Source organism: Montipora capricornis, chromosome 9 (assembly GCF_036669925.1).
Source record: "Montipora capricornis isolate CH-2021 chromosome 9, ASM3666992v2, whole genome shotgun sequence".
Taxonomy (NCBI): Eukaryota; Metazoa; Cnidaria; class Anthozoa; order Scleractinia; family Acroporidae; genus Montipora; species Montipora capricornis.
Window position 1 is genome coordinate 2,092,016 of NC_090891.1, and position 13,429 is coordinate 2,105,444.

General features: G+C 38.1%; 1 pseudogene; it reads right to left on the reverse strand.

The window, feature by feature from the left end:
* Positions 1-3,138: 3,138 nt before the first annotated feature.
* Positions 3,139-4,431, reverse strand: LOC138016106 (zinc finger protein 862-like; annotated as a pseudogene).
* Positions 4,432-13,429: the final 8,998 nt, after the last annotated feature.

Below are 13,429 nucleotides of genomic sequence, written 5' to 3' on the forward strand. Positions count from 1 at the left end.
GGCTAAGTTACCAGGCCTAACAATGGAAGCAAGGCTGCCGGTCACCTTGTTTTGATACAAACCTTCATGCTTTTGTAATGCTAATTAATATGGACTAATTACCGTTACAACAACACAATTTACACGATAAAAGCAGTGAGGTCTGTATCAATGCTAGGTCTCCGGAAGCCTCGCAGCCATTATTTGTCTTGGTCTCTGAGCAAACAACTGTAAAATGGCCTATTGTGTATCTCATTTCTTAGTTATGCTAGGTGTAAGTGGTTCTTTAGTTAATTAATATAACACATGCATGTCTAAGTAATGAATGGGGTACTACTGTAAGAATGGCTATTACCTCATGACATCTTTGTAGTTTTCTTGGCATGTGTAAAATAATGTTCTGCATTCCTGCTCAGATCTGTTTTTGTCCTTGCATCTTTGGGAATAAAAAGAGGTCTTAATTTCTCGTACAGAAAGATTTAAGTTGATACCATGCACATATTGAGTAGTGCTTTATTAATGCATAGTGATATGACATGTGCACATCTGTACTTCATGAAAAGACAAAGGCACTAATCTAATTAGGGTACACACTGCTGCCAATAACTGATGACTGCAGACATGTACTCTATTGTTTGCAAAAAATGTGGGTGCTTTAATTAAGAAATAGCCTTGCATTCTTAGATGCAGATGCTCCTCAAGCAATGGCAGTAGTGTTGTGATTGAATCTCTGCTGTTTTCTTCTTCAAAGTTTCAATGTACTCCTGCCTGAAACATAATTGGCTAACCTAAAAACACAATTATTTTCAACCATGTTTTAAAAAAATAATAAAATTATTTTTTGAATAATCTTACTTCTTATGATGTATCCTTGTTTGCCTTTGTCCATGGTACTGAATATTTCCAATATTTCTGTATTTACTACTTAATTTGTACTATTGAGGGGTTACTGGCTTTATGAATTGCAAATTAAAGTTAAAGGTAAAATGTCTGTCATTAATTCATTGTTATATATCAGACATACATTCTGCATGTACATTCACTTGAAATGTCAAAATCAGTATGTTTTCATGGGGATTAGATTAGACATTGACAGGGTGACACTTATTTTTCCTTAATCAATCACTGAAAACTTAATTTAATTAACCTTTTGACACCCAAACCGGTCAGACTTAGTATTTTACTCTGTCTAATGCCAGACGATTTTACTCGTCAATGGGGAACCCCCTTGAGTCAATGGGTTAATTAATCTGAGCTACTTTGATTTTTTTGCTAATAATCAAACAGAACATTTTTTGATACTGAAATACCCAAGATCCCTAGATTTATCTTCACCACCACTTGGTGAACAACATTCTCTAGTTCAGGTGATAAAGTGAGTTCCCTCAAACATTTTGATTTAACTTCTTTATATTAACATTCATGATGGTTTTACCTGAAAGTTAAGTCATAAGAAAATAATAATATATAGAGGTAAAGAGGTATAAGATGTATAAATTCGAAATGGTCTTAAATTTCATTGTGAAAAGTTATGATCTTCCTGATTCCTTCTTGGATCAGCAAGCTTGGTAAAGGATTATTTGCAACTAGATCCATTTTATTATAACAAAGCTCTTGTGGTTTATTATTTTTTTTACCCATTGCAGACTCACCATGCACTTGGGAATCATTTCTTTCAAAGATTGGCTGGAATAAAACCAATAATGAAACAGATACTCTGAGACTTTCAGTCAAATGATCTGCAATAGGCATCTGGCACAGAGAGCTTTCAGAGATCTATTACAGAAAGATGTAAGATGGTGTTAGACATGTTCTGGGATGTTATCTTATTCTGAACACCAATGCAAGTCCTCTGTATTGTGCTATACAGCCAGAGTAGCGGGAAATTCGTGCTCGGTTTCATGACAAAAAATAGTGACTTTTTTTTATTCTTTTCCAGTTTCCCTACCTTTGTTTTTGAAATCCAGTGTAACGTGCTGGGAAATTATCTGTCACTTTTACTGCCATTATTTAAAAGTAGAAACTAATCACGAAGTGATAATCCTTCAATCGCTATAAACTTACACTCAGCAAAAAGGATGACTTACGTGTATAAAGCATAGCGGCTTTAATTTGTTGTGAACTGTGAGATGAAGAGTGAATGAAAAAGACGAATAATTTTTAGATTGGCTTTTGAGTTAGGTGAACCAAATAGAATACTACTAAATGTCATAACGCATACGTACCCAACTTCTTTTTTTTTTTCCACTGGCCTCTCCCGTTCCCATCGCTATCTTTGACCTTGCTTTTATTGTCTCTAGTAAATTTTCGATACCGTTTTGAGTTGTATGTTGAGTGTCCGGTCATGCATACCTTCATTATCCCCTGGCTGAGACCTTTATCTTTCACAAAACATAACTTTTACCCGGCTGTACGTTTTCACAAAAGTAAGATGCTCCAAGTATATCGAAAGAATAAAAAACGACAAGTAGAACAAGCTACCGACGAACTTTTCCTGCTCTTTTGTATATCCCATAAAAGGAGTTCTCTCCCCAGTGTCTTTCCTTCGGACCTTGTAGAGAGGTAAGGTTGGGGGGAGCATTCCTTTGCTGAGGTCGACGGAATTTTGGCACTAGTGCTCATTGAATTTTGGAAAAGCGAAAATCGACAAGAATGTGAACTCAGGCTACGTTTTGCAACTGGTAGACGTTTTTCAAGCAATAGATTGAATGTGTACGTGTTCGTGATAGGGGATATGGGGGAAATGTCACCGAGGGGGTAAAGGAGGAAAGCGAACACTCTACGACGGTCAGTGTTCCGTATTTGCCGAATCGTTTAATCTCCCAAAAGCGTTGCCTTGGTTTTGTGTCTTTCCTTTGGCAATGCAAGTATCAACAAAGTAGGAAAGCCTGTTAAGATTTGACTTCACATTTGACGATAGTCAAACTTGAAGTCAAAGATGCTATCGTATTTGTCTTCGCCTTTGTCAAGTAACAAAGGAACGCACAAAGCTTCTTCAGATTTGACTTCACATTTAACGCGCGTCAAATGTGAAGTCAAAGTTGTTACGAATTTGACTTGACCTTTACCATGGTCAAAGGCATAAGCAAATTGGTAATGGATTTGACCGTACGTTTGACGTGCGTCAAAGGTAAAGTCAAAAGCGATTCCAGATTTGACTTAAGCTTTGCCAAAGATCAAATGTGCAGCAAATCCAATTTTTCGTCCCGTGTTTACGCAAGATTGGATCATCACCAAGACCTCGGAATCTCTCGGTGATAAATGCTGTAGCTTTATTAATGATTTCATCTTTGCTGCTGGCAAAGGATGCTGTATCACGCTATCACGTACGTCTAAAGCTCACCTCAAATGGGGTACCCGTCTGGTGCCATCTGCCTTCACAGCTTTGTACGCCCTAACTTGCATACTTTCTGCCAACTCTTTCAACTCACGAACGGACTTAGGGGAATAATGATAGTGCTTCCATATCCCTTGGAGCATAGTCTTAGCCTCTTCTAGCTCTGGAATAGCCTTAACAGTATCTGCAAACGCCAGCTCTAATCGGTGAGCCATATAGTGCACCTTGATCAGGTGAGGGATATCGCGTTTCAGCAAGGCAAAAACTCCCCCTACTTCTCCAACCATTACAGCTGCTCCATCAGTGCCAAGGGTGACCGCTTTTTCCTTCCAGTTGTCACACACATCCCTCATAGCACTGTTAACAGCTTCAGTGATACCCGGGGCTTTGGCGTTAGGTCAAGGCCTAAGCCCTTCAAATGTATTAACTGGTTCTCCATCTTTCAAGTAACGCACATAGCCATCCTCAACTTCCCGAACACCCACATCTGTTGCACTGTCTGCCATTACACCCAGAAATTGTGCTCTTTGCAGTTGCTCTCCAATCTCGTTATTAAACTGATCAGATATGGCAACTATAAAATCTTTGCAAGCTTTATCATTTCTGTAAGTCTGTCCTAGCTCAACTGCATGCTTTTCTTCTAATAGACAAAGATGCGGATACGTTGTAAATGGCATCTCCATTTTTGCAACAAAGTATGCTATGTCGAAAAGTTTTTCAAGCTTTAAAGCTACCTCTTTGTTCAGTCGTCTCAATGCCCATGGGATGACTGCTTCTCGTGGGTTGGCTGCAATTCGGAAGGCATCTGCAGCTCTCTGGTGTCCAACGGATCCTGCGTGGCTTCTCAGAGAATCTAACCTGAAATTTACACAGCCGCCTGAAACAAACACAGAGGACAAATCTGATAAATTGGGCCTATCCTCACACACTGAGCAGAACATTGCCCCATCTCTATGGTATACCCATGGAAAGTCAGTCTTCCATGAAGGCAAAAACTTTCGTTTCGACTGAGGAACTTTGCCTTCTTCGATGGGCCTCTTGTGAACTTTTTCGGTGTTGTTCTTTTCAGAGCTCTTTTCCTTTCCACCCGCAAGATATACTCTAATATCCGTCATCGCATCAAGTCAAGTAAATGCTGGCCTGTGTAGCTTGCAGTATGCTTTGAATGAACAACTGATAAGTACAAAGTTTTCGTGCCCTTGGTTCTCACAGAACCGCCGTCAAAACGTCGGAACTGGCGCCGCCGAAAAACATTGTGGGCTTTCAAAATACCAATTCACGATTTTCACGAACAAATAATTCGTTCCTCGTTAACTCTATACGTTGCAAACATAGGCATCGATGCTATAATTATAAGCGTCCCTTAACAACGAAAATCAAGTTTTCGCTTCGTGAGAAATTCTCAAAGAACTTCGCAACTCGCCGCCGAAAAACATTCCATTCTTTCAAAATGTCGATTCACAATTTCTCAAGGACAAAATAATTCGTTCCGTCTTGACTTTACAAGTTGCAAACATAGGCATCGATATTATATAGGCATCATTCAAACAACTGCGAATTTTGAAAGTTTTTGAAAGCGTGCGTGACCTCCACATTCTGCGCGCACGAGACATGATCCTCAGAGTTCCGCATGATTTCACACATGACTAATTAGTAGCGGCAAACAGTTCGTTCGTCGTTAAAAACAAACAAAGAAGTCAATCATTCTTTCGCATTTGAGTAATTTAAAGTTCTTGTTTGAGCCAATAAATTATAATAATAATATTTACAGAGCATATCACCAAGCTAACACTAAGTTAATTAGGGTGGTCCTCTATATATGACATTTATTACAGCCGATGTTTTAAATTCTACACACTTTGACTCAATTTCGTTTTGTGAAAAAATTGAAATTAACTTTTAATTGGTTTCCTCTGGGTTTCCAGTGCTCACAAATTTTCACTAAATGGCTAGTGAAGCGCAAAAACCACTAGCCAAAACGGAATTTTTACTAGTCTGGGGCTAGTTGGCTAACGTTAGTCTCGAGCCCTGGGACATGGAATGGGAAACCACCGGCTGAACCATCCGGCCTTCAGCCTCAAATGAAAACCCTGGCCAGGTGCAGAGAAAATCAGCACCAAGAAACTAAACATAATTATATCATCAAGATGAACTATTTTCTTGGAAGAAAAAATACAAGTATAACACAGTAGTATGAAGGTCCAAATCTAAAGTCTTATAGAACAAAAACCATTGCTAATTAAAATGAAATCTTACTGGAAGTGCCTAAAAGAGGTGTCTATTCAAATATTTACTTGAGAGAGCAAAATTATGACAAAGGAAAAGGAAACCAGACCATGTACGAGGAGTCATATAGGCCTGTCAGCCCCATTATTTTTGTGAATGCTCCCTAAATACAGGGAAAACTCTAGCTTTTTTCCAAGCATCTGGAAATATTCCTGTGGTGAGGACAGATTTATTAAGACAGTGAAGCTGTGAGTAACTTATAGGTGCAGCCTCTATTAAACGTGCAGAAATACTGTATGTTGACCTCCACGTGATGCGATCAAGATTTGCACTACATCTTCAAAATTGTTTATAATTTCCATAGTCACCCCAGGTGGCCTGTACCAAGTGCACACAATGAAGGGTTTCAATTCCATGTTATCCTCTGGGAGGTCAGTGAGCCACTTGTATTGAACTGAATCCCTGATATAAAGTCATTTCGCGATCAAGAGCAACATTGGATAGAAAATGACACCAGGCCTGATGCAACGATACTGGGTGATGATTATCTGCTTTATATTGCTAGTGATCTAGACACAGCCCCAATTAAGGGCACCCAACAAGCAAATTAAGCCAAAAGCCTTTGAGAGACATTTCTAGGTTCCTTGTAATGTACAAAGACTGTCTAAAGAGATGTTCTTATCAGCTAGAAAAATATGATCTGTTTGCATAATTTATCTTAGCTAAAGTGTCCTAAAATTTTAGGGAATGATATCTCCTTTTCAGAAATTGCTAGCTAAACATTACCTTCTAAGAACTTCCAACCAAACCATTTTCTCATCCAAAAGTGCTACATATGTAGGTGACATTTTGTGCCAAAAATTGGAAAAATACCCCTTCCAAAAACATAAGGAACTACTTTTTCCTGGTTACGAATCTTTTAGGCGATGTTTTAGTAAGGAAATCTACAGTGCATAGCTGTTAGGCAACATAGAACCGAAATTGTGACTCTCCCAAACACATATTTCACCAAAGATTATCATTGGGTGCCCCTGCCCAATGGACCTCAAAATCACGCATTTGAACATCTGAGGAGCTCAGGCTTCTTCAACGCATTTGTTGATTCAACACATTGGGAACAACCAAGTCACCTTTGAATTCTTTTGATGCCGACCACACTATCTACATTGAAGTTTATACGACTCAATAGAACCAAATGTGGTGGAGTTTGTAAATAAGCAGATTTTTGAAGCCCTCGAGTTAATACACTGTTGTACAGCTAGAAGCGTATAAAACCTACCAAAGGACACTTCTTCACCTAATGCAGGGCTTGAAATTGCAACTCACTGGTCGCCAATGCGACCAAAAATTGAGTGCTGGCGACTAGATTTTCAGAACTGGTCGCCAGCTGGCGAATCACGTTTTGTCTTATAACCCAGGGTAAACAGTAGACAACTTTTGTATTTGAATCTTTATATGATGAAATCATTCAGAACTGGTAGCTAGAACACGACTCACCTTTCTTTCCCCATTAAAATAATGTATAAATACATGTACTACAAGAAAATCGGTTTCTCACATTGTTAATAATTAATAGCACAAATGTACTTCGATACTTCGATCACCACGTTTACTAGGCGCCATATTGTTTCAGCAGCTTTATGGGTTGGTGGGCACACTTAAACACCGTATGCTTCTTGCCGGTTATGTGAATTTTGCGCCCAGGAGACAATGATTCAGCAAGAAAGTTAATTGAAAATTTAAATGATATGAGCATTGTGGTTGTGTGGGGGGCCTAGGCCGAGCAATATGTAGTATTGCATTTACTCATGAGGTACCGTATTTTGCTTTCCGCGCAAGCTGTAGAGCTGTAGGAGAATAAAGAACTAAGTTTTGAAGAGGTGAAAAGCAAGGATAAAGGATCCATGTTTGCCTTGCTATGGAAAACACAGACTGTGCCTCGCTCCATTTCAAATAACCTTAAAGGACACCATCACCAAACTAAAGGCAAAGCCGAAAACAGCAATGGCTTCAGAGATGTTTCTTGTGCTGTTTTTTTTTTTTTGTGTCTTTTTTAATAATTATGACTTTCGCTGCGTGCAAAGCTGGTGACCAAAATTTATGATCTGGCGACCAAAATTTTCCCCATTAGTCGCCAGCTGGCACCTGATCAAAAAAGTTAATTTCAAGCCCTGTAATGTATACCAGCTAGCCAATTGGGACAGGCTCTCTGATATACATGTAATTATTTAAAGTTAGACTAGCCACCCTAGTGTACAAGATAAACTTTCAGTTGGCAGCAACATGTATGGAATTTATGATAAAGAAACGCTCAACCACACATACCATGTAGTTTAAGGAGGCTCAAAAGAGTTTCAACACTTAGAAGACACTCTCATTAAATCAAATGATGCTACAACACTGTATGACGTAATGTACCGCAATTTTATGGTACCAATTGTTACCAAACAAGATGTGATCATTATTGTGATGCAATGAGTTACCTTGGCAACAGAAAAACCCAGCAAAAACACCCTATATTTTGGATTTTGTTGCTCTTATAATTTTATCTCAAATACGGACACAGTGACCCCTCTTTTTTATTGCTGAAAAGTTATAAGGAGGCCATGATGAAACTTTTGGCAAAATTTTAAAAAATTCTGTCCAGTGGATTTAGAGCCACCTGTAAAAAATCACAGAATTAAGGTGGCTCTGAATCCGCTGGAAAGAATTTTTTAAGACTTCAGAAAGTTTCATCTTGCCCTTCTGATCTCCAGGAGTTGACATCTCTGCAGTTATGCAATAACCACAATTTATAAAAGGCCTTAGTGACTGATTAATAATTACCTCAATGAATGACAGGAAATGAGAAGTTAGATGTACTTATTTCTCTGTCTTAAGGTTTAATTAAAAATTTCTGAACTGCAACGTTTTTTACAGGTGCAGTATGCATACTTGATCAACATTGATAGCTTACCGTAAATACATACACATTGTCACATTTAAAAACTCTACTGATGATTTTGCAACAAATTTGTATTGAAATGAAGCTAAGAAGGCTCTCAGTTTATCTAAGGATGATGTGGGTTTTCTGGGGAAAAATAGGCTTGCAGACATATATGTAGGCTTTGGTTTTAATTGCTTTTCAAGTAAATACATGTACAGTGTAAGTGTAATTTAGTGCATTATAAAGCATCATTTTAATGTGTTTTTTTTTTCAAATTCTCTTTCCAAAGGTGTTTCAAGCCAATGTAGATGCCAACAGTATTGTTAAAGTTGTTTTTAATTCTTCAGTCCTTGGGAAATTCATAAGGATACATCCTACAAACTGCTCTATTAGGTGTGCTTTGAGAATGGAGCTTTATGGTTGCAATTCCACAGGAGGTATAGTTGTTATTTTTTATATTGGGATCTTGGCAACAGAAAGAAATCTGCCGTTTCTTTAAAGTACAAGTAATGTACATTTGTAAAGCGAATAGAGGATTGAGTCCGAATGTATGACATGCATAATAGACTTGGTAATTAGAAATTAAATTGGTGTATGGATGGTAGTTTAAAAAAGAAAGATGCATGAGGCCAGGTCTACTTTGCATGATGATGATGATGATGATGATGATGATGATGATGATAATTGTAGAAAACTGGACAATTACTGTGAGGCAGTGGTTCAAATGCTCACTGGAATAGCATTTCAGATAACGTTTAGAGGCAAAGGGCCTTGGGGAACTGGCCCCAGTTGTTCAAAAGGCGGATAACTCTATCCATCAGATACATGTGAATTACAATATCCATTAGATAACTCAATTAGTTTTGCTTTGACTTATCCACTGGATAATGATTTATCTGGCTGATAGCGCTATCCATCATTTGAACAACTGGGGCATGTAGGGTTCATTGAAGCTGGGCTCAGCGTCAGTGTGTCTTTCACTTGATTGGTGGGCGTGTTGCAGGTCAAATTATATACCTTCAGGTCAATTTGTTTCGACCTAGGTTAATATGTTATCAACTTAGGTTATTATGAACTGTCTAAAAGGGGGTTTTCCCTTTTTTTGGGATGTAATTTAAAAAAAATGGGGCCTGGATTTTTAGGGGGGATTAAAAAAGAAAGTAATGCAAAAAGAGAGATTGATTAAATTCCTCCTCCATCTTTCCCTTTCCATCCGTTCTTCTTCCACTCTCCGTCTCTCTCTTCCCATCCATTCTTCCTCTCTAGCCGCATCCATCCCTTTCATTACTACCTTGAGTTTCCAGCATTCCATGCCGCTCCTAAGATTTGAACCCTCACACCGTTGGACCAAGTACACACTGTAATTAATTTTGTGAATAAAGTGATGACAGACTTATCGTTCACACTATGCGCAAAGGATGGTGGCATTTGTGGTTTAATTAAAGAAAAGAACCAGAGTCACCAAACCACCGGCGTCATTATCTTGGAGAAACAGCCTGTAAAAAAACAACCATTCACAGTTCCTTTGCCAAAGTGCTGTATGAAAATAATGGTTTTCGGAATCTCTCAGAGAAAAAAAAGAAATCAAAAGGCCACAATTAATGAGTGCACAAGTCACAGGGATTATGCCAAAATAATCACATAGTTTGGATTTATCACTACATACATTTCAACAAACAGACAAAATTAAAAAAAACAAACATTTCATTTGATCCCTGCAAAATGGCTTCTGAACAATAGATTATGAAATTCCTTTTTGCTAACTTTTCAAAATTTTGCTTTCACTTTAGTTAATGCTTTTGATTATTATGAATTCAGTGTCAGCAAAAGATAGAGCAAATAATTAAGCAAATAAAAAATCAACAATACATCATGTATGTTTCAGTTCTTTTATTATTCACTTTGAAGGGAATATTTCAATATTCTTCAACCTGCCCTCAGGAGATTCATCCCTCTGAGATAAAAAAAAGTAGAATATCATGCACAGTACGTATGCCTATCCCCAACCTTAATGCTAAGCATTTAAAATCAGTTCCTAGACTTAGCAAGCATTGGTATTTTATAAAATAATTAACTCACCAAAATTTTAAGCTACAGTAAGGTAATCCACTTACATGTACCTCCAGGACCAACTTACTTGCAAATGTACACATACTTTCTAATAACTCTTGGGTTTCCATTTTTCTGTACGTCTTGTAATTTCAACTAAGGTTGAAACAAATTGACCTGAAATCAAATTTAACCTGCAGCAGATACGTGGCCAGGTTTGTGATATTTTTGAACACTGTGTTGCACTGTCAACCAGAAACCAATAGCCAATTTCAGAAACGTGAGGAAGCTGAGGATGAATTGCGACAATGCAGCGCATACTGGGATCGTTTGGGTAGACACAAACATCAGTGTAATAGGGCGGCGAATATGAATTTAATTAGCTTTTGTGAATCTAAAAGTTTTTCAGGGAAAGAAAACGAGCCTATCTCTCTAGATAACATCCCAATTTCTGAGGAAGATATTCCAGGTGCAACACTTCCCAGGGATTCACCGGAGGAATGTAAAGTTAAACAACTTCAAAGATGGCTTTTGTGTCGAGGAGCGAAGACTACGTGGAAGAAAGAAGATTTGGTTCAGAGGAGTGAAGACAGTATGCTATGTACACTTAATGTAACGAATCCTGTAGAATTTTAGGTTTGGCGTATACATATTGAGCACTTCCCCGGTAAAACCTCCTTCGATAATTACCATTTGCTACATCCCTAGCTTTAATCATTTCTCCTTGGTTACTTAATTTTTGTCTCTCGGTTAAAGATTACATTAGTGGTGGCCTTCACCTGAGCAAGCTTCAAGATCCAGATGGAGGCTTAAATGTAGCAAAAAAGAAGGAAAAACTTGGTGTTATCAAGGAAATCATGCTAGCGACACTTCCTTCGAGTTTTCCATCTGACGGGTTTTCAGAAAATTTAAGCGTCCTTCCAGAAATTATTTACGAAATCATTTGGAGATATATGATTGAAACGTGTGATGCCAAGAAACAACTTTCAACGGCGAAGCCCCTTGTGAAAGTCTTCAACATCTTTAAGTCGGGGCATGTGTTGTCCATCAAATGTCAAAAACTGAATGACCACTTTTATGTTAAAAGTCAGGTACTTCCCTCCATGAAGAAGAGCAAGGCATACAGCTGTTTCATACATGTAGTTATGGATGCACTTGGCCAAGTAGTCAAAGCCTACGATGGATGTCCGGCAGATATTGATGGACGTTGTAATCATGTGGCAGCAACTTTGTTTGCCCTGGAGCAATATTTTAAATTCCAGGCAAGAGAAGCAGACACAGTATCTTTTACATCAAAACCATGCCAATGGAATATTCCACGCAAGCGCAAGATTGAAAATGTACCAATTTCTCACTGCAAGTTTATGAAACATGTGCATGGGAAGGCCAAAATTGAAAAGGAACCCCCTCTCAGTGAGCCCACACACTCACAAGCAGCATCAGCTGAGCACAAGTTCTTAAACAACACAGGGCTTTGTAACTATCTTCATATGGTAAAGGAAACCGAATTGAAAACTGGCAAAAAAATAGGTTTAAGTCTCCTGTTGCCACAGAAAACTGAAAAAGAAACAGTAACTGCTTTATTGCAGGACCATGACTACATCACCATGGATCGAAGTCAAGTTCAGTCAGACATGTCACCTTTCAGTTTTCAGATTTCTCCCATCAAGGTACATCCCCCAAGCCTGGATGACATTCGCACAAAAGCAAACCAAATAAAACAGAGGCTCTTTTTAAGTCAGAATGAGATTACAGAACTTGAAAGGAAAACTAAGGGACAATCTGAAACTGAAGAGTGGAATTGGCACCAGAAGTACCGAATTACTGCTTCCAAGTGTCATCGTGTTGCTACTTTAAAGGAAAGCACATCTCCAGTAAAGCAGTACAGGAAATTCTCCAACACAGACAGCAATGTCAAACCTCTAAAATGAAAGAGGGTTTGAGAAGAGAAAAACAAATTATCAATGAGTACATAAGTCTACAGAAACAAAAGGGAAAAGATATACAAGTTGTTCCTTCTGGTTTGATTGTAAGTGCAACCCATGGATTTCTTGCTGCTAGCCCTGATGGAATTGTTACTGACCCCTCTTAAATTCGCAGTGAAGGTTTAGTGGAGGTGAAACTGATTTTTTTAGACTGTAATGAAACATTGCTTGATTGTGCTAAGAGAAAGTGCATAGTTGTTTTGATCGAAGAAAGCCCATTAGGAATAGCTATTAATAAACAACACAAACATTACTATCAAGTTCAAGAACAAATGTTTACTAGTAATAAAGAATGGACGGTTTTTCTCATCAAGGGTGCAAGTGTTGAACAGCCAGACAAAACTTTCAAACTTGGTAATGACATATTGGCAGTCAAAGTCACATTTAATGCTGAATTTTGGTCACCAGTGTTGAGTCAGCTGGGTTCTTTTTTTGCAAAGTATGTCACAACAGAACTGGCATACCCAAGGATTAAGTATGGGCTACAGAGATTAAGGTTGCCATAATAAATTTACTTGCAGATTATTTATTTCATTAGCACAAGGATAAAGAGTTCCTTTCATTGTATTTTGCAAGGTTAACATTGGTGTGGCTTGAGTACCAACAGATAAAAACAATGTTCAACAGAACTTTCCTGATTACAGTTTCTTGTTTGTTTGCCACTTGCAGGGCAGCCTAGCAATTATTGTTATTTTGTCTATTTCTATTTTTTGGTTATTCTAAAGAAACTGTTGAGCTGTGTTGATGGGTTAATATAAAACACAGAATTATCTATGACCAACATAGTTAATGGGGTAAGTTAACCATCACCGATGCTTTCTTGTGGTGGTTAGCTTGCCTGTTCAAATATGTTGGTCATAGCCAATTTTGTGTTGTACATGACATCAGTGTATTTATTGAACATAATGAACAGTTTTTCTAAGTATA